General features: G+C 43.4%; 1 protein-coding gene across 2 annotated transcripts in view; it reads left to right on the forward strand.

The window, feature by feature from the left end:
* Positions 1–17917: 17917 nt before the first annotated feature.
* The window catches only part of CEMIP2 (cell migration inducing hyaluronidase 2), a 75599-nt gene continuing 71703 nt past the window's right edge, over positions 17918–21813 (forward strand). The window contains exons 1-2 of one of the 2 annotated variants that reach the window (XM_070480354.1): positions 17918–18428; positions 18754–18854. The gene's annotated coding sequence lies outside the window, so the exon portion shown is untranslated. The remainder of the gene's footprint in view (positions 18429–18753; positions 18855–21813) is intronic. The other variant, XM_070480353.1, reaches the window with a different exon arrangement.

The following is a 21813-nucleotide window of genomic DNA, read 5'->3' on the forward strand; positions in this document are numbered from 1 at the left end:
TTTTAAAAATATATTAATTTATTTATCTAGCAGCACCAGGCCTTACTTGTGTCATGTAGGATCTTCGAACTTTGATGAGGCATGCAAACTCTTAGCTGTGTCTTGTGGGATCCAGTTCCCCATCTCGTATGGTGTTTTATCCTGCTGGGATGCTCAGTTATTTTAAACTCTTTGCTACCCCATGGACTGTAACCTGCCAGGCTCCCCTGTCCATGGGATTTTCCCAGGCAAGAATACTGGAATAGGTTGCCATTTCCTCCGCCAGAGGATCTTTCTGACCCAGGGATTGAACCCAGGTCTCCTGCATTGGCAAACAGATTCTTTACCACTGCACCACCTAGGAAGCCCTGATCAAGGATCAAACCAAGACCAGAGCATTGGGAGTGGAGTCTTAGCCACTGGACCACCAGGAAAGTCCCTATTGCCATGTAAATTTATTTAAATAAACTTATTCACCAGTGGAGCCTCTCTGAACCGTCTGCCAAAGAATAATGCTCATTATATATACTTTCAAGGTTTAACAGTTCAAACTTTCTCTTCTATAAATATAATTCTAGCTTTTCCTGGAGAAGAGAGAGATTGAATTGATAAAATACCTGGTATCATAGTCAATGAGAGTTATCATTATTATTACTATTTTGCCTACATTAAGGGAGATTCTACAAAACAACTCGCCTTTACTCTTCATTGTTCATATTCAGAAAGAGGAATCAAAGACTAAGGGACTGCTCCAGAGTAGGAGAAACTAAAGAAACCCATGGCAAGCAGAGGCTATGGATGATCCTAGACTGGATCCTGGATTCAGATTGGGAGGGGTGGAGTTCTGTACATGACATTGTTTGGCTAACTGGAAAAATTGGGAGTGGAGTCTTAGCTACTGGACCACCAGGAAAGTCCCTATTGCCATGTAAATTTATTTAAATAAACTTATTCACCAGTGGAGCCTCTCTGAACCGTCTGCCAAAGAATAATGTTCATTATATATACTTTCTGTATGCCAAAATTTTGAGCTGTGGTGTTGGAGAAGACTCTTGAGAGTCCCTTGGACTGCAAGAAGATGCAACCAGTTCATCCTCAAGGAAATCAGTTCTGAATATTCATTAGAAGGACTGATGCTGAAGCTGAAACTCTAATACTTTGGCCACCTGATGCAAAGAACTGACTCATTGGAAAAGACCCTGATGCTGGGAAAGATTGAAGGCAGGAGGAGAAAGGGACAACAGAGGATGAGATAACTGGATGGCATCACCGACTCAATGGACATGAGTTTGAACACACTCCGGGAGTTGGTGATGGACAGGGAAACCTGGCATGCTGGAGTCCATGGGGTTGCAAAGAGTTGGACACGACTGATCAACTGAACTGAACTAAAGTGATGCCAAAATTTCTGAATTTGATCATTATGATGTTGTTCTGTTAAAAAATGTCTCTATTTCTGTGAGATATACAATGAAGTAGTTAGGGGTGAAAGGGTGTGACACATGCCATTTATTTCAAATGGTTTAGAAAAAATACAGGTACTCTGTAGATAGAGAGATGAACAAATGTGGCAAAGTGTTAATAATTGAAAAACATAAATGAAGAAAACACAGGGGTGGTTCCTAGCATTCTTGCAACTCCTGTAAGTTTGAAATTAAAAATGAAAAGCAAGCAAGAAAAAAACAACCCTTTAGAGGATGATTTTTTTTTCTTTTATGAGAAATCTTTTTCACATTCAATGTATTAAGCTCCCACTTGTAATCTGGAGTTCTGCAGGGTGGGATGTGTCCAAAGACAGTTATAACTGTAAAATTTTAGTCAAATATGAGGTCAGGCTTTTTCCTCCATTCAGGTGTCACAGTTTTTATATACTGAAAGGGAGCCAAGGAAAAGATAAAAGCACAAAAAAACTCTTTAAAAAGATATTTACATGTAAAAGGAGTACGTGTCACTTTTCCTCAACAGTTTTTCTTTTACTATGAAAATGTAAGTCCATAGAAAAATAGAATAAGTGAAATAAACACCTGTAAATTCATAAGCTAGAGTGAACAATTGTAGCTATAGTGTCACATGTGCTTCATTATTATTTTTGCTAATTTTTTAAGAGATGTCTTAACATTTAATGCCTAACCTTCAGTGAGAGACTCTAAAAATTAGAAAAATTTTCTTTGTAACTACAGCACCACTAACACACCTAACAAAGTTAGCAATAAATATCACCTAATCTCTAGTCTATATTGAGATTTTCTCATTTACTCCCAAATGTGTCTTTCACTGATTTGTTCAAATCAGAATCCAGTCATTACACTTGTTTATTATTTAAGTCTCTTTTAATCTATAACTGTTTCTTTTCTTGCTCTGTGTTGTAATCTCTTTCCTCTTGTGTCCAGCAAATATAATCTTGGGGGGAGTGTTAATTAAGAAGTGAATAAGGCTGCCTTTGTATACAATATGGGCTAATCATAGAGACTTAATTAAAAAAAAAAACAGTGATGTTTTGTTTCTTAGAGACAAACTGATTAGAGACAAACTGATTACTGATTTGAGCAGTCTAATATTTGAACCTCACTTTTCTCATCTATATAATGAGGATGATAATCCTTGTCATGTCTATTACATAGATGTGTCATGAGGATCAAACAAGACAGAGTTTGTGAAAGCGCTCTTTTCACAAGTATGTGCATGTAAGTCAGGATTATTATTATTATTTTATCCAGCATAATGACTTTTTAACTTGACAGTTAGCAGGAGACATTAATTCTAAATGCTGCCACAGGCAGAGGAGAACAAAAGAAGAAAAGTCCTATTATGACCAAGTAATCCCTCTGTCTCCTTATCCCTTCAGAATCCAAACCCCAAATCTAAATCCATGAAAATAACTCTTCAAACCATAGTTTCAAATATGTAATGTGGGCACCCCAAGCTCCCCTCCAAACAGCCTGAGCCTTGTAGGAGCAGCCAGCAGAAGTGGCCCGGGGCCGGAAGAGAGATGCAATTGAAACGTGTCTGCACAAACCGCCTCTCTCACCTACTCCTTTTCCGCCCTGCGTGCGTCAGCACCCCGCAGTGCAAGCCGGAGCCGCAGCGCTGCTAACAATGTTATTTCCTGTGTGAACTGAAAAGTGCAAAAGAATGGAAGGATGGCTGGTCGCCCTGTCACACGGTAACACCTAGCGTTTGGCTTTAGGAAACATTCTTGGTTCACTGCTCTGTCTCCTAAAGCCTGAGCCAGAGTGAGTGGCATGCTCTCCCGAGCTTGGAAGATGTATGCTGCCTTTGGCCCCCACCACTGGGTGGGCATTCACTGCTTCTTATTTTAAACTCTTTTCTCCTGTCTGTCCAGGTTGAATCCCTCTTTGTTCATCCCGTACTAAGATTAGGAGCTCTTGGGATCTCTGTGATGGAAGGAACGTCAAGGTCTTTGATGCCAGCACCCACCCAATTAATAGTCAAAGGTCCATCATACGATTGCTTGTGTATACTTAGGTTGGAAGAGCAAGACTCCCTGAGTTCAAACTCCTGGCACCTACTAGGTGTATACTCACACAAATTACTGAGTTGCTCTTAGTTATTCCATCTTTAAAGTGTGGATAATAACAGCATTTACGTAGGGTTCTTATATGAAGATCACCAGAATTTATCTCTCTCTATACATCTCTGTCTCTATCTATCTATACCTGTAAAACATGCATAGCAGTCCCTGGCTCATAGGAAGCATTACATGTGTTAACAATCTACATGAAGCTGTCCAGCCTCTGCACAAACACCTCCAAGGATGGAGACCTCCCTACTTTATGAAGCAAGTCATTTAATTGTTGGTCTATTCCAACTATCATGTAAAAGCTTCTTATATTGTGGGGGGAGGAAGAGAAAGGTAGTGCCAAAAACGTACTAGGTCCTGTGGAATTATTTATCCTCATTTTACTGCTTTATATATAACTAAACCAAAGTACAGAGGATTTAAGAAATTTGCCCAAGCAATGATCCTGTCAGAATTTGAACTTGGGCCTCTTAGAGGCTCCAATATCTTTAATTATTGGAAGGTAACTGCCTTTTTCCCACTGAGACTCTGGTTTTTCACAGAGGTTGGCACATAGTGAGTTCTCAAATGATAGGAATTATCATTGTTAATTTCCATTAATACTTTATATGTTTGAACCATTCTTTCCCTCTTTTTTTTTTTTTCTTGCTGAGATAGGCTGCTTACAACATCTACTTTACTAGGTTGGTTTGTTTGCCACCCCTTTTGTTTCAACTGAAATAGGGTTGATTTACCATGTTGTACCTTCTTTACTGGGCTTCCTGGTGGTGGCTCAGCGGTAAAGAATCTGCCTGTAATGCAGGAGACCCAATGTTCTATCTTTGGGTGGGGAAGATAGCCTGGAGAAGGGAATGGCAACCCACTCCAGTACTCTTGTGGAGAATCCCATGGACTGAGGAGCCTGGAGAGCTACAGTCCATAGGGTCGCAAAGAGTTGGACATGACTGAAGTGACTGAGCATGCACGCCTTCCTTCCTAAGTTTTACCTATATGAAATATCAGTAGCATAGTCCTGCCCCAGTCACCGGTGTCCACAGAGAGAATGACTCACCAGAAAGAGAAGTATTTGACAAGAATCCCTTTACAAGTTAGTTTCTTCTGTTGTACAGAAAGTTTTAAAGTCAAAGGTCAGTCCCTAAGTGGTTCTGAGAAGAACTTCTTTTTTTTTATTTGCACTAGGGTCATCTTTCTTCCTGAAGACTCAGCTAGAATAATTAGATGTGCTGTGCTATGCTTAGTTGCTCAGTTGTGTCCGACTCTTTTCGATCCCATGGACTGGGACCTGCCAGGCTCTTCTGTCCATGGGGATTCTCCAGGCAAGAATACTGGACTAGTTTGCCAAGCCCTCCTCCAAGGGATATTCCCAGCCCCAGGAATCAAACCCAGGTCTCCCGCATTGCAGGCAGATTCTTTACTGTCTGAGGCACCAGAGAAGCCCAAGAATACTGGAGTGGGTAGCCTATCCCTTCTCCAGGGGAACTTCCCGACCCAGGAATTGAACTGGAGTCTCCTGCATTGCAGGCGAATTCTTTACCAGCTGAACTATCAGGGAAACCCAGGATAGTTAGATACCAATAGGTTATTCTAACTCTCCATCAGATGCTTAGCTGTAGCTTCTTACATGTGACTAGAATGTAGTGCTTCTGAGGTAGCCTGTTTCAGTCTGGATACACTTATTATTTCATTCATTTATTTATTCATAAATATTTATTGAGAGCTGTTGCCAACCAGCTAGGGACTAAGGATACAATGGAAAGTCAGAATAGCCGTTTCTTCATAAGACTGGACCAGATTCTGCATCCCTTGACTTTCTACCTGTTGATACCACTTTCCCCTCCAGTTAATTTCTGGTCCTTACAGTAACCCTTCATATACTTGAAGATAGTTTTCCAGTTGCTTGTGTAACTAAGACTTTTTTCCTCCATGTTTCCTTGTAAAGATAGTAATTTCTTTAATATTGGAAGGTGATCTAAAGGTGATGAAGAAAAGTGGGTCTTATTTACTTTGTCCAAGCCTCAGTTTCCTTATTTGTGAAATGAAGATAAGTATCCACAAGAGGTGACTGAAATTTTGAGATACTGTGTTATCTGAAATAGAGTGTGTGTGTATATTAGTACATATTAATAGCATTAAATAACTGTATGCCTATATGCAGGTACTCTTCTAGATGCTTCACATTTATTATCTCATTTACTGTCGTAACAGCTCTGTGGGGTGGATGTGATTATTCCCATTTTACAGGCAAGGAAACAGGCACAGAGAGCTTCAATACCTTGCCCAAACAGCTAGTCAGTGGTGCTGCGAAGGATCTGAAACGGTATCACTCCAGACCTTTGTTTAAGCGTCCTTGGTTGGTAGCTGTTTTTAAATTGGGAGGGGCTGGGAGAGAGACAAGAGTCAAATGGTCCAGAAGATGAAGTGGAGCTGAGACTGAACTGATCTTTTGCTTGTGGTATCATCTACTGTTTTAAGTAACTGCTTAGAGTTTGAAATTTAGTCTTGGGTTTAGCCTCAGAGGAGGCTCCCTCCTTCCCTGAATGCAGATCCCTGTCCATTCAGCCCCCTGTTCACATGTGCTGGTTCTTCTGTGCCCCATTGTGTGGTTCTTGGCAGCAAATGGTACTTTTCTTTCCTCAACACATCATTTGTTAGTTTCTGACACTGGTTAAACTGCAGCTTACAAACATATTTTTTCACTTAAGTGTGGTTTTTTGGTAATGTTTGGTTTTTAGCTATTTACTGTTTCTAATTCAGTCTACTAAACTGGGAAATCATAGTTTCAACTCAAATAACAAACAAAAGGATAATCTCCTTAACACTTATAGAGCTCTTACAAATTAATGACAATAAGAGAAACAGCCAAGGAGAAAAATAAGCAAAGGATATGAACATAAAAGTCACAGACAAGGACGTACAAATGGCTCTCATATATGTGAAAAGACACTAATCCATGGTTGAAGTGAAGCGAAGTGAAAGTCGCTCAGCCATGTCCGACTCTTTGGGACCCCGTGGACCCAGGGAATTCTCTAGGCCAGAATATTGGAGTGGGTAGCCTTTCCCTTCTCCAGGGGATCTTCCCAAATCCATGGTTATTATTAGGTAAATATGTATTAAAGTTATAATATTGTTCCTATGGCAAAGATGGGTGCATATTTCTACATCTATATTTATATCTACATATCTATATAGTGATACTGCCAGTGAGGTAATAGGAAAAAAGCTACTCTCATACATTGCTCCTGGAAAAATGCATTGGCATAGCTTCTATAAAATAGTCTGACAATTACCTATAAAATCATAAATGCACATACTCTTGTTGAAGTCAGAGTTTCTTAGCCTGGGCATTATTGATCTTTGGGAACAGAGAATTCTTATTCTGGACATTGCAGGATATTTAGCAGCAGGCCTGGTCTCTACTCATCTACTAGATGCCTGTAGTACCTCGCCTTCCAGTGTGGCAATGAAAATTGCTTCCCAGATTTCTACTGGGGGACAAGATTTCCCTTTGTCAAGAACCACTGGTTGAGGGCTTTTTATTTTATTTATTTTTGGCTGTGCTGGGTCTTGGTTGCTGCTTGGGGGCTCTCTCTAGTTGCTGAGAGTGGGGGCTAATCTCTTTCTGTGGCGCACAGGCTCCAGGGCTCGTGGGCTTCAGCAGTTGCTGTGTGGGGGAACGGTAGTAGCAAATTGCAGGCTCTGGAGTTCGGGCTCAGTAGTTGTGGCACACAGGCTTAGCTGTCCTGTAGCATGTGAGATCTTCTTGGGCCAGGGCTCAAATCCTGCCTGCATTGGCAGGTGGATTCTTAATGACTGGACCACTACAGAAGTCCGAGATATTTTTTTTATTACTGCATAACAACAAACTTAATGTCTTAAAATAACAACTAGTTGATTTGCTAATGATTCTGAAGTTTAGATTGGGCTCAGTTGGGCTGTTCCTCTGCTGTTCTTGCCAGTGGTCACTCATATGGCTGTGTTTATTTGGTGAGGTAGGTGGGGCTGACCTCAGCTGGGATACTGAGGTGGCTGGGTCTTTGTCTATAAGATCATCTCTCGTCCTTTTACCCCACACATGGTCTCTCAGGATAATGAGAAGTGGAAAGCAGAGCACTCTTTCTATGTGACTTATCCAGCAGGGTAAACAGATTTTTACATAGTAGCCCAAGGATTCCAGGGACAGAAAGGTAAAAGCTGTCAGGTCTTCTTAAAACTGTTGCTAATGTTCAACTAAGCAATTTTCTACATTTCTATATAAAGTGAAGAATCTGTTCAGAAAATCCTTAGACCTTAATGATTTCTTTTGATTTAGTTGGTATCTGGATAAAGCCAGTCCAAGCAGAAATTATGCAAAAATTTCCCCTGAGTTCATAAAATTCTAAGCTTAGATTCCCTGGTCCTCAGGGCTAAGCCTGCTCTGGTTCTTCCTTTTTCAGCATTGTAACTCATCTTCCTTCTGAAGTTTCTGTTCTTAGGGTTAACATCCTTAGATCTTGATTTAACTATTACTTCCTGCGTTCAGTTGGCCGTTTAACAGCTCAGAGGTTAGAGATGCTCACCCTACACGCAGTTGAAAATTCTGATATAACTTTGCAGTTGGCCCTCAGTACCCCAAGGTTCTGCATCCATGGATTCAACCAACCTTGAATCATGTAGTACTGTTGTTGTTTAGTTGCTCAGTTGTATCTGACCCTTTTGGCACCCCACAGACTGTAGCCCACCAGGCTCCTTTGTCTATGGGATTTCCCAGGTAAGAATACTGGAATGAATTGCCATTTCCTTCTCCAGGGATCTTCCTGATCCAGGGATTGAACCTGCATCTCCTGCATTGCTGGAAGATTCTTTACTGCTAAGCTTCTGAAGAAGCCCATGTAGTACTGTCAGTTCAGTTCAGTTCAGTCGCTCAGTCGTGTCCGGCTCTTTGCGACCCCGGCTCTTTGCGACCCCATGAATCACAGCACGCCAGGCCTCCCTGTCCATCACCAACTCCCGGAGTTTACTCAAACTCATGTCCATCGAGTCAGTGATGCCATCCAGCCATCTCATCCTCTGTTGTCCCCTTCTCCTCCTGCCCCATATCCCTCCCAGCATCAGGGTCTTTTCCAATGAGTCAGCTCTTCGCATGAGGTGACCAAAGTATTGGAGTTTCAGCTTCAGCGTCAGTCCTTTCAATTAACAGCCAGGACTGATCTCCTTTAGGATGGACTGATGGATCTCCTTGCAGTCCAAGGGACTCTCAAGAGTCTTCTCCAACACCACAGTTCAAAAACATCAATTTTTCGGCACTCAGCTTTCTTTACAGTCCAACTCTCACATCCATACATGACCACTGGAAAAACCATAGCCTTGACTAGATGGACCTTTGCTGGCAAAGTAATGTCTCTGCTTTTTAATATGCTGTCTAGGTTGGTCATAACTTTCCTTCCAAGGAGTAAGGATCTTTTCATTTCATGGCTGCAATCACTGTCTGCAGTGATTTTGGAGTCCCCAAAAATAAAGTCTGACACTGCTTCCACTGTTTCTGCATCTATTTCCCATGAGATGATGGGACCAGATGCCATGATCTTAGTTTTCTGAATGTTGAGCTTTAAGCCAACTTTTTCACTCTCCTCTTTCACTTTCATCAAGAGGCTGTTTAGTTCTTCTTCACTTTCTGCCATAAGGGTGGTGTCATCTGCATATCTGAGGTTATTGATGTTTCTCCCGGCAATCTTGATTCTAGCTTGTGCTTCTTCCAGCCCAGCATTTCTCATGATGTACTCTGCATATAAGTTAAATAAGCAGGGTGACAATATAAAGCCTTGACATACTCCTTTTCCTATTTGGAACCAGTCTGTTGGTCCGTGTCCAGTTCTAATTGTTGCTTCCTGATCTGCATACAAATTTCTCAGGAGGCAGGTCACGTGTTCTGGTATTCCCATCTCTTTCAGAATTTTCCACAGTTTATTTTGATCCACACAGTCAAAGGCTTTGGCATAGTCAATAAAGCAGAAATAGATGTTTTTCTCAAACTCTCTTGCTTTTTCAATGATCCAGCAGATGCTGGCAATATGATCTCTGGGTCCTCTGCCTTTTCTAAAACCAGCTTGAACATCTGGAAGTTCATGGTTCACGTATTGCTGAAGCCTGGCTTGGAGGATTTTGAGTATTATTTTACTAGCGTGTGAGATGAGTGCAATTGTGTGGTAGTTTGAGCATTCTTTGGGATTGCCTTTCTTAGAGATTGGAATGAAAACTGACCATTTCCAGTCCTGTGGCCACTGCTGAGTTTTCCAAATTTGTTGGCATATTGAGTGCAGCACTTTCACAGCATCATCTTTCAGGATTTGAAATGTAGTACTGTAGTATGTATTTATTGAAAAAAAAAATCCACCTATAACTGAATCCACACAGTTCAAACCTGTGTTGTTCCAGGGTTCACTGTATTCTGTGACTATATTATCTTAAGTATTAATACCTTCCCCCTACCTCACCTCCAACAACTTGCACAAGCACTTTTGAAGCCTCTGCTGACATCATTCTTCCATGTTGCATTGGCCAAAGCAACCCACATGGCCAAGTTCAGAGTTATTATGGAAGTGGACCTTGCAAGGACATGAATACCAGGAGATGTGGTTCATTGAGGACTATTGATGTAACTTCTATCCCACTCATTGTTCATAATTTTGTTTATCTCCTTTAGAGAATTTATCATAACCTATATTATCATTTGCTTATTGACTTGTCTGTTTCATAACCTATATTATTTGCTTATTGACTTGTCTGTTTCTTTGTATTAGTGAGAGAAATCCATACTGAAGTGCTTTGGTATTGCTATCTTGTTCACTTCCAAAGTCTATCACTATTTGCCACACAGGCCAACAATAGGCATTAATATTTGTTGAATAAATAACTGAATTTTCTAAGCTATGTTCAGCTGATTTTACAAAAGACCCTGTGGTGATATGACCATGGAGATGGTTGAAATTCTTTATTCTATTTTGAAGCACATTGTACATTTTAGCAGTGTTTTTCTGAAAATAATGCCTCAGTTTAAAGATATGTGGTAAATTTTTACATCTGAATGGAACATAAAATCAGATTTTTCAACTTCTGTCATTTTGGCCATTTTTCCTTGTACTCTTAGAAATTGGGAAACAGTTGATTACTTTTGTTAGTTTAGAATAATAAATATTTCAAGTAATCTTGATTATCTTTCAGAACAGTCTCATATTCGTTTCTTTAGAGAGGAATGTAGACATGTTGCAAAAGGGATTTGTGGAGTTGAGCTGGACTGATAGTAACTTGTGGCAAGTTGTTAATTGTGGATTTTCAAATCACTGGTGATTTCAAGTTTCCTGAAGAGGGCTTTTTTTTATCCAGGTAAAACTACAGGGATTTGTTTTTTTTTCTTGTACTTTATTTAGCCTTTAATAATAACTATGGGAAACACAGAGAGCTTTTACACAATATACTTTGGGGAATTTGGCAGCTATAAATTTATGAAGATAAGGTGCTCTTAATCTTGCTTTTTCTTTCTAATTCTACTCCTTTGAAGAATTCACAGGATTCTTAATCTTTCAGTGTAGAGTGAGTTTATGCATCTTTGCTGGTTGCCTGGAAGGGAAGAACAGGAAAGAAGGGATAAAACCCAAGAGACAATGTATGATTTCAGGGTATTGGTATTATTTCACATTAAAATCTATATACATAACCAACTTTCTCAATTCTTACACAAATTCACTATTTAAGATCTATCAGTATACATCTATATATGAATATAATTAAAAGGTGCTATATTTCTCATGTATATTTTTTGAGTTTACTTATATCATACAATCCTCATACAGCAAACATAAGGTAGTGGTAGCAATACTGTATATATTTTAGACATTATATAAGAAAATTTTAATCCAAAACAACAGTAGCAACTCTTTTTTAAAAAAAAATTTATTTCTTTATTTGGGTGGGCCAGGTCTTAGTTAGGGCATGTAAGATCTTTTGATTTTTGTGGTGGTGTGCAGGATCTTTGGTTGTGGCCTTTAGTTTTGGGATCTTAGTACGGCATATGGGATCTAGTTCCCTGACCAGGAATCAAACCCAGGTCCCCTGCATTGGGAGTGTGGAGTCTTAGCCACCTGACCACCAGGGAAGTGGCAACCCTTACAGATTTAGCAACTTCATTCTAGTTGAGTGACCTCAGGCTACTCATCTCCTTTCTTAGGGACAGTGTCCTCAATTGTGAAATAAGACAATTGGGGAAATGTTCCTTCTAGTTCTTGGGTTTGGGTGCCAGCAGCAAAGCATTATCACTTATATAAAGATGCCTGTAAAGGCCTTAAAATAGAAAAATACTAATGGTATATAACGTAAGAGGATTTTGTACAAAATCTGAAGGAATCAGGATGGGATATCACTTTTTTCCAGAGTAAAAAGTCATGTTATTTAATAGAAAAAAGAAAAGATAATTAATTCCTACTTAGTTAACAGAATTTAGAGGCTTAAAAGAAAATAAATATATTTTTTTTCCTGTCTCTGAAATGACTGTGTCAGAATTTTAGCTATATCTGAATTGCTTACATCATATTGATACTTTAAAGTAAGTATCTAGGGGAATTCCCTGGCAGTCCAGTGGTTAGGACTCTGCAGGGGACTCGGATGCAATCCCTGGTCGGGGAACTAAGATCCTACATACTGCAAGGTGTGGCCAAAAAAAAAAGAGGGGGAAATAAAGCAGGTATCCAGAGAGTTGAACTGAAAGTATATACAGTTCTCATAACAAGCTGATGAAGTGTGAGAATGAGGTTGGCTCGATGGAAGGACATAAAGAAAGAAAAGATGGTTTTGTAGACACTCGGCTGTATTAGAGCAGAGAAAGGTTACACTAATATTCTGTAATGTTATTGCACTGGGTCACTGGGGGGAAAGTTCCTCTAAGACTTTTAGTTACTGTGAGGATGGCAAACAGCATATCAATGCCTTCCTAGTAAAGCATGAGTCATCTGGAGAATCATTTCCATACCTTCCACCAAAATGTAACTGGGAACAAGTATGGACAGAAAAACATGGTTTAAAAAAGATCTGTTCAGACTCTCATAGAATGAACGGCTGTTTGTAGGAATTAGTTTCTACAGCCTTGGGGAAAACAGAAAGGGAAAGAGTGGGTGATAGTCAAGGGAGGTTCTGTCTTAAAAGGGTTTGGAGCTGGAAAATGCAGAGCAAGAAGAGGCACTGAAATGCTGAGCATGAAGCTGTGCAGACTGTTTCCAAATCATGGTGTTTGGTTCTCTGCTCTCCTGCCCTCTCTGGAAGGGCTCTGTGAACTTTGTCATCCACTCAGGGAGCAGTGTCACTCAACAACTGATGCCCTGAGGATTTAAAAATGAATAAAGATCAACCTCAAATCTCTGAATCTTCAGGTCGCCAATTTAGCAGCTGTGAGGGAATGGCTGGGATGGGAATAGCTGGGAGGGAGTCCTGTGTAATAATCGCAGTGCATTGTGGTAATGGTTGTAGCAGATGAGTGTGCAGAGCCAGTGGAGCTGAGAGGAGGCCCTCACTGGTGACCCTAGAATGTTCTCAGAGAGGGTGACACTTGCCACAACTCAGGAGAGGGAAAAGGATAGCAGCGAGTATAGTAAACGGTTGGGCCAGTCAAGGTACTAGCTTCCCAGGTGGCTCAGTTGGTAAAGAATCTGCCTGCAATGCAGAAGACCTCCTGCAGGAAACCTGGGTTCAATCCCTGGGTCAGGAAGATCCCCTGGAGAAGGAAATGCCTGGAAAACCCCATGGAAGTCAAGGTACAGAATAGGAGGACTGGCATTCCAGAGATATGTGAAGAGGGAAGCCAGAGAGATTTGCAACAAAAAGACGTATTTGGAGTCTGACAGCTATTTCTCATCATTTAAAAGAAAGTTGTAGTGTCCTTTAGGTCTGCAGTCCCAATCTTTTTGGCACCATGGGGTAGGAGGGATGTTTTGGGGTTGATTCAAGTGCATTACATTTATTGTGTGCATTCAGTTTCCTAACCCCAGGTTGTGATGTAAGATTCCAATTTAGCAAATCATGGAGGGCTAAAGAAGAAATGACCAAAGACACCCATAAAGCAATTTGCTGAAAACTTGTGAGGTGTGCAGCTAAACTCTTTAGAGCATTACCAGATTTTAATTCTCATAATGATTCTATGGGCTAGGTACTATTCAGTCACTAAGTCATGTCCTTGCGATCCTGTGGATTGCAGCATGCCAGGCTTCCCTGTCCTTCACTATCTCCTGGAGTTTGCCCATGCTCATGTCCATTGAGTTGGTGATGCCATCCAACCATATTGTCCTCTGTCTATTCCCATTTTTAAATAAAGAAACTGAGGCACAGAGGCATCATGTTCAGTTGAGCTATGCACCCTGCTTCTAACCCAGACAATCTGACTGCAGGGCCTCAAGGCTTAGCCAGTGTGCTATCCTTCCTCATGACTGTGAGCACTGCCACCACCAGGAATCAAAAAATATCGGATGAGCATCATCCCACTCATCCTGGGGCTTTTCCTCCTCACATGGGAAGGAGAGCACAATGGTGAGAATGAGGGTGTCACCATCATGTGAGTGGGTGACTCGGGGTTCACCAGCCAGATCTGCCTTCAAGGGAGGACACGCTGTTGAGCTCTGGGTGCCGTCCACTGGCCCTTTCAGGGACTGCCCCAGCTGCTGAGTCACCTTCCTGAGGCCACACTACTCCCCAGGATGTACCAGATCCAATGACTAATTCAGAAGGCTGTATAAGGCTCCAGCCATGTAGGTCCAATACCTCCTCTGAGTCAGGCTAGCTGCAGGGCCTCAAAGGGAGGTCTGCTGAGCCTGTTGTTGTGTTTACGTTGACACTCCACTTCTCATTCTGTTCCATCCTGCTTCCTGTTCCACCCTCCACAGGTGTCAACCCCATGGGCATTCTTTCCTGACCGTGCTACCCTGTCTCAGAGCCTGCTTCCCTGGGGACCCAGTCGGTGATAACATCAGTTCCATTCTGTGACCCCTCACTTTGTCTCCTTTGTAATGTCCTTTCACATTAGTTTCAAAACCATCCTTTGTTTTTTTAAGGACCTTTAATTTTTCATATTTCAGATAAATATCCAAGAACAAAAGTTAATAAAATTCTCAAAGATAGGTTACACAAAGATTTAACCTGCTCCCCCCCCTTTTTTGTTTTTGTTAATTGAGTTTATTTAGAGCAGCATTTGGCTCAGAACACAAAGCAGAAAATGCCATGAGTCCCCCTATATCCTTTGCCTTCCTTTCACATGCACAGCCTCCCCTACTGTCAACATCCATTTTCTTTGGTTTTGGCAATATATATATATAGGTTATAGAGGGGCTTCCCAGGTGATACTAGTGGTAAAGAACCTGCCTGCAATTGCAGGAGAGATGTAAGAGATGTGGGTTCGCTCCCTGGATCTGGAAGATCCCCCGGAGGAGGGCATGGTAACCCATTCCACTATTCTTGCCTGGAGAATACCATGGACAGAGGAGTCTGGTGGGCTACGGTCCATAGTGTCCCAAAGAATTGGACACAACTGAGCAAGCATGCACACATAGGTTATAGAAATAAGATCTTTTTAAAACCAAAGCTTTCATTACAATAGCTTATGTAAACTTTTAATTAGTATTTTTGATTTTTGAGTTGTTGGCTGGCTTTATTCCAATAAGCTCTTGCTGTGTGAACTTGGCAGGCTACTTACACTTTGAGTCTCAGTATCTTCATCTCTAAAATTGGGAGGATTATATGAGATGTCCCAACTTTAAACAAAGTACTCAGCACATAATAAAGATTCAGAAAATGGGCATTTTAATGTAAAGTTGGCACTGGCTATATTTGTTCCCTATGGCTGCTGTAATATATTACTACAAATGTGGGGGCTTAAGACAACAAAAGTTTATTCTCTGAGGTTCCTGGAGGCCAGAAGTCTGAAATCAAAGTGAGAGCAGGACTGCTATCCCTCTGGAGGCTCCAGGGGAGAATCTTTCCTTGTCTCTTCCAGCTTCTGGTTACTGCTGACATTCCTTGACTGCATCACTACAATCCCTGCCTTCCTGGTCAACATTGCCTTTTCCTCTCTGCCTTCCTTTTGTAAGAATACATGTAATTGCAGCTAGGGCTTACCCTGAAAACCCAGGATAATCTCTTTAACTCAGGATCCTTAATATGTATAGACTCTTTCTATATAAGGGGACATTGCCAGGTTCTAATAATTAGAATCTGATTTTTTGGGGGACCATTTTTTAGCCTACCACACAGGGTGACACAGATCCTGTCCTGTCTTTACAAGGCATGGTTCTGGACATTTTACCTTTCAGTTCAGTTAAGTCACTCAGTCATGTCCGACTCTTTGCAACACCCATGGACTGCAGCATGCCAGGCTTCCCTGTCCATCACCGACTCCCAGAGTTTACTCAAACTCATGTTCATCCAGTCAGTGATGCTATCCAACCATCACATCTTCTGTTTTTCCCCTACTCCTCCCGCCTTCAATCTTTCCCAGCATCAGGATCTTTTCAAATGAGTCAGTTCTTCGCATCACGTGGCCAAAGTATTGGAGTTTTAGCTTCAGCATCAGTCCTTCCAATGAATATTCAGGACTGATTTCCTATAGGATAGACTGGTTGGATCTTTTTGTAGTCCAAGGGACTCTCAAGAGTCTTCTCCAATATCACAGTTCAAAAGCATCAATTCTTTGGCGCTCAGCTTTCTTTATAGTCCAACTCTCACATCCATACACTGGAAAAACCATAGACAACTAAAATTGTCGTTTGTTACCCCAGTTCGTCCTTGGAAAACATCTGCCTTATTTTAAGAACCTTCCTCCCTCTGGCTTCCTCGGTAGCTCAGCTGGTAAAGAATCTTCCTGCAATGTGGGAGACCTGGATTCAATTCCTGGGTTGGGAAGATCCTCTGGAGAAGGGAACGGCTACCCACTCCAGGGAGTCGGGCAGGACTGAGCGACTTTGACTTTCACTTTCCCTCTGACAGAAAGGCCCGTGGCCATCAAATTTGGATGGTTTCTTTAAGGCCTCAGCATTAGACCGTGTTGCTATTTTAGAGACATCTTTACAAGGTTTTGTTTAATTCCAGGATGCCCTCTAGCACTTTTCCTCAAACTTGCACATTCCCGGCACCTCTAATTCAGTAGGTGGTGCTAGGTCCTGGAATCCAAAACTTTCAGTGCCTCTCGGGAATTTTATCAGCCAAAATTTAGAAAGATTAATTCCAACAAAGTCCTGAACCAAAACCCTCGAAATAGGGAATTCCCTTTCCCGCCTGCTGGATGTGTCATAGCTACATGACTGAGTTTTTATTAAAAGGGCGGAGGAAAAAAAAGGCAAGCCTGAAAACCAAACAATCCTATCTGTACAGTATCCACTGAAAGAGTTCCCTAGAGGGAAAACTTCCAGTTCCGAATTAAGTGGCGGATGACGACAGCCTGGATTTGGCAGTCCTACTGCTGTCATTAGCCCGGGACCTCGTGGGTCTGACTGATCAAGCGCTGGCCACGCCCTCAGCGGGAGCCAAGGCTTTCCTCGACCGGAGCAGCCCCAGGTGTGGTGGCCTCAGGGTATCCCAGCCTTGTTATGGGTGTCCATAAGATAGGGACAGCGTTGGGGTGGGCCAGGGAGTGGTTTTCAGCGCCACTCCCGCAAGCGACAGCCGCTCCAGAGTGGTGCAGGCAAGGGAAGTGGGGGAGACGTAGGTATATTTATACTGAGCTGGATGCCGAGATCACTCTCTGCGGCCGGAGGAGCTGTCCCGAGTTCTCCCGAAAAGGCTAAGAAACCAGCGCCAGTGATTGGCCAGGTGGGGGCAGCCTTGGTGCAGTGGCGGAGCGCACAGAAAATTTTCGGGAGTTGTGAAGTCCCTTCGGGGATGCTAGGCGCAGTTTGGCTCAGCCAGGAGCGATGAAGGAGCCTTGTTCGGTTCAGCCTTAAGAGGCTGCGGCGCAAAGTCAGGCTCAGCCGGGAGGTGATAGGGGTAAAATGTCCAGGTCAGCCGTGGAGTGATGGATGGCTAAGTGTCGGGTTCAGCTGGGAGTGTCGGGGTGCCGTTGTCAGGCTCAATGGGGATGTGATGGAGGTGCAGAGTCAAGCTCAGCTGAGAGGCGATGGGGGCTCAGGTTAGGCTTAACCCTGGAGGTGATGCGTGCCGCAGCGGGGGGCGCTGGTTGGGAGGGTTGCTCTGGCAACCGGGCGGTCAGGCGCTGTTCCTGGGCGCCGCAGCGAGAGGCGCTAAGTGCTGTGTCCGCAGCTGGAGCGAAGCTGGAACAGCGGGCGGAGCCCTCCGCAGCCACCACCTCCTCCGGCCGCAGGCTCCTCCTCTCCCCCCCGCCTTCTTCTTCTAGCCCGCCCGCGCGCCCAATCCGTAGCTTTCGGCCCCGCAGAGCCGGGCTGCTTGTCTGGCCGGCGGAGGCAGAGCGCGACTTGAGCGAGCCGCGGCGCCCGCCGACCAGGGACGAACCCGACTCCCGGGACCCCGCTCTGTCCCCGAGCGGCCGCCTTCTCTCTGTTGTCGCGGGGACGCTGCGGCCCGAGCCACGATTCTCCTCCTCTTCCTCCCGAAGGGGAAGGGACGGCGAAAGCGGAGCGGCTGAGCTGGAGAGAGCGAGCCGAGGCCCTTGCCCCGGAGGCTCGGGACTGGAGGAGGAGGAGGCGGAGGCGGAGGGAAGTGCGCGTCATTCCCGGGAGGAGAGTATTTCACCTCTAGGCAGAGGCTGCGGCTGCCAGTTGCGTAAAAGCAGCAGCAGCGGCGGCGGCGGCGGCGGGCTCCGGGGCTGGAGGGGCTCCCTGGCCATGGAGGCAAGATCCGGACCTGGGGACGCCAGGAGCTCTGCTCAGTCTCTTTGGACTGCTGTGTAGGCACCTGAATTAGCCAGCGCTAAGCGGGAGAGGGGAAGGTAAGAAGCAACTGGGTCACCAGCCCCCTCTCCTGCCTGGTCTCCCTTGCTCCCCGCTGGGGGCCACTGCCAGGGCGCGGACGGGGGTGCTCCGGTCCTTCCTGGCTCCCCGGAGTCGCATCTGGGCCTTTATGTTGAAGCGGCAAACATCCTCCCGCCCCCCAACAGCACCCTCCCGCCCTGCCCCCGCGCCCCGCCTTTCCCCTCTTTGGATCAAGAGTAACAAGGCTCCCCAGAGTAAGTCCTCTCCATAAGAAAGGGTCTTTGGGAACCGAGTCTTGATTTCTTTCTCTGCCTCTCTCTCTTCATTACTTTTACGGGGAAGGAAACAATGGACCTTTGAAAGTCGGTGTAAACTGCCTTAAACTTTTTGGAGAGCGCTGGTTTGGGGGAGTAAACCCCACAGGAAGCCGACTACAGTGAAAGGTTGGTGGAATGTGCATTGCAGACTTGCGGCTTCAGTGCGCGCGCGCGTACTCGTTTGGGGTGATCTTTGTCTCTATTCCCGTTGGGTTGGTTCCCACCCCCATTGTCCCCCACCCCAGTTTCTGTTAGTTATGGTGGGGCGACTCTTTAAGATCTCCGTGTAGCTTTCTTTAAAGCTGAGGAAAGGCTTAGCACTGGATCCCCCACTTCTGGCTTTCCTCTGCAAAGTTGGGAGGTCTTGGCAAAAGAAGGGGTTCTGGTTCTGCGAGGACCCCTGAGTGCTGCAGTTAATGCTGATTGCTACACTCCTTGCAATAAAATTAAGGTTCTGACGTCCCTGGATGCTCTCTGCTGAGGGTTGATTTGTGTCACCAGAGTTCCCGTGGAGCGGAAGCCACTCACTTAAATTCTCCGCATTAGGTTAGGAAAACAGACTTTGATATATGTCTCCTTTCATCAGCACTAGGGGTTACGGATAGAGTGCTTCATAATTCTAAGAACTTTCATTCTGCACAGGAGCCACTCACTGGTTTGTATTCACTCCCCTTCAAGTGTGATTGTGATGTGATAGTGCATGATTTCTTGTGTTGAGAGTGTGCAGATGCTGCCTTCTGTAGCTCTTCCCAGAACAAAGTGAGAATGATTTAGAGGAAGGGGGATGAAGGGAAGTTTCACCTGAGCTGAGGGAGGACTGAATCCTCGAAACAGCCTGCTTACCTGTTGGAAACGTCTCTGTTTTTAAAACCAATACATTTAAAATATTAGCTTTATGGTTCTTTGGTTGGCTAGAATGGAGCTATTAATGTTTGCTTGACCCTTGAAGGAAGCTTGCCATTTTCAGAATTGGTCAGGCATCACACTTTGGTTCTGTCTTTGGTTAGCTACTCAAAGTTCCAAAAGAGTTTGCATTTCTGGGCGAAATAGAAGATAGTGCACTTCTGCTTAGTATGGGCTTCCCTTAGTAAGGGCTTCCCTTGTGGCTCAGCTGGTAAAGAATCCACCTGTAATGTGGGAGACCTGGGTTCGATCCCTGGGTTGGGAAGAGCCCCTGGAGAAGGGAAAGGCTACCCACTCCAGTATTTTGGCCTGGAGAATTCCGTGGACTGTATATAGTCCATGGGGTCGCAAAGAGTCAGACATAACTGAGCGACTTTCACTCACTCACTCATTTTCTTAGTAAATGTTGGGTAGCGCCTTCTGGTGCTTTATCCTGTGCAATAAAATCACACCTCTCAACTTTTTGCCTGTCTGCGCTGCAGGGTGTGTGTGTGTGTGTGTGTGTGTGTGTGTGTGTGTGTGTAATTTAAAGTCTTGTAGTTTTTTCAGTTCAGTCCCCTTGATGCTGTTTTACCTGAATGTGTTTAGAGGCCCAGAAAAGTAATGTTAAAAGTGAATTCTGAGTCATCACCTGTTTCTCTTTAACAGTCTGTGAATGAGCAGGCAGGCTGAGGACTGGGCACTGTGTATGTGAACAGGAAATTTGAATCAATAAATTCTTACATGGTACTTGTTTAGATTTCCTTTGTCACAGCTAGTTGTCTGAGTCAAGTCTCTTTTCTTGATCTGGCTGATAACCAACCCTTCAAATTTTCAAAAGTCTCAGGTTTCACAACAGGAAATAAGAATGGGACACCACCTTATTCATGTTCCAATAGACATAATCTAGCCTGTTCTCAAACAGTTATGTTTGAAATGAAAAGGAAGCAAGGCAAGAGAGTGAGGTAGGCTTGTGGGCAATTTCTGAAGTTGAAAAGTTACTACTTCTACCTAGGTGCCTCTGGGCAGGTTTCTGCAATTGAGAATGATGAACCAGATGTTGGGTAAGAAAACTTAAATTTTCGTGATCAAATTAACAGTTTTAGACTCACAGGAGATGCTGTATGTAAATGCATACCTTGTAAAGTGCTGTAAAATATTTACAAGTATTGCATCACCCACCATCCACCACCCACCATCCCTTCAACTAACAATTGTTAACCACCTATTGTGTGTCAGGCTGTCTGGAAGCAATCTGATTGCCCACTCTTTTGGCCGAGTATTCTTTTTGGTAGAGAGAGGGAGTTAGATGAAATGGTTGAAATTTGAGAGGTCACAAGGAGCAAAGATAGTCTGTGGTGGCCTCCATCTGTAAAGAAAGATAAAACAGTCTCTGCTATTGAAGAAATGAGTCTATTCAGGGGCAAAAGGAAGTGAACAATTAGAAGGCCCAGTAAGTGGAGAATCATGCATAGAGTGCTTTAGGAACCCAGAGGAGGATCCGATCAGGAATGGGAGGGGGAAGCAATTTAGTGAAAAAATAAAATTTGCCAAATCAGACAAAATAGTAGGGGCTGGAAACTGATGTTAGAGTACCATTTTGAAATATAAAGATTGGAGGACTTGAAGTCAGAACTGAGTTGAAAACTAGGCTCTGAAAGTTGATCGTTTGCTTATCGGGCAAATCCCCTGATTCTTCACATAATCGTTTCTTCATCTGTAAAAGGACTTTATGGAATTCTTTGAGGATTAACTTTGATTTAATTTGGTATATATATAATAAAGTACCGTATCAGTCAGTTCAGTTCAGTCGCTCCAGTGCTATTTGGTACGTTCAAAATATGTTCTTTTTGTAACAGCTGTAAATAGATCCAGTTTATATCTTAGTGTAATTGGTCTCAGTCACAGATGTCTGTTTTATTGGCCCTTTCCTGAGGGATCTGAATCCCATCTTGAGTGTAAGTCTTCAGCTGTTGTCGTATGGTGAAGCTCACTTGTTCCCACCATCTTCATCTCAGCCCTGGGAAATCTTTTCATTGCGTTTGGGTTGTGAACACTAATTAGACATATAGGCTATCTAGTACAGTCCATCAAATGAGAGGGGCTTGTCTGGGTGTGTACTGTAACTTCCGTGCTCTCCTCCCTGCCTCCCAAGCCAGGCTTGTTCTTCTGCTTTTCTTGATCCTAACAAAAAGCTATGCAT

The sequence above is a fragment of the Odocoileus virginianus genome, chromosome 18, assembly GCF_023699985.2.
Source record: "Odocoileus virginianus isolate 20LAN1187 ecotype Illinois chromosome 18, Ovbor_1.2, whole genome shotgun sequence".
NCBI lineage: Eukaryota > Metazoa > Chordata > Mammalia > Artiodactyla > Cervidae > Odocoileus > Odocoileus virginianus.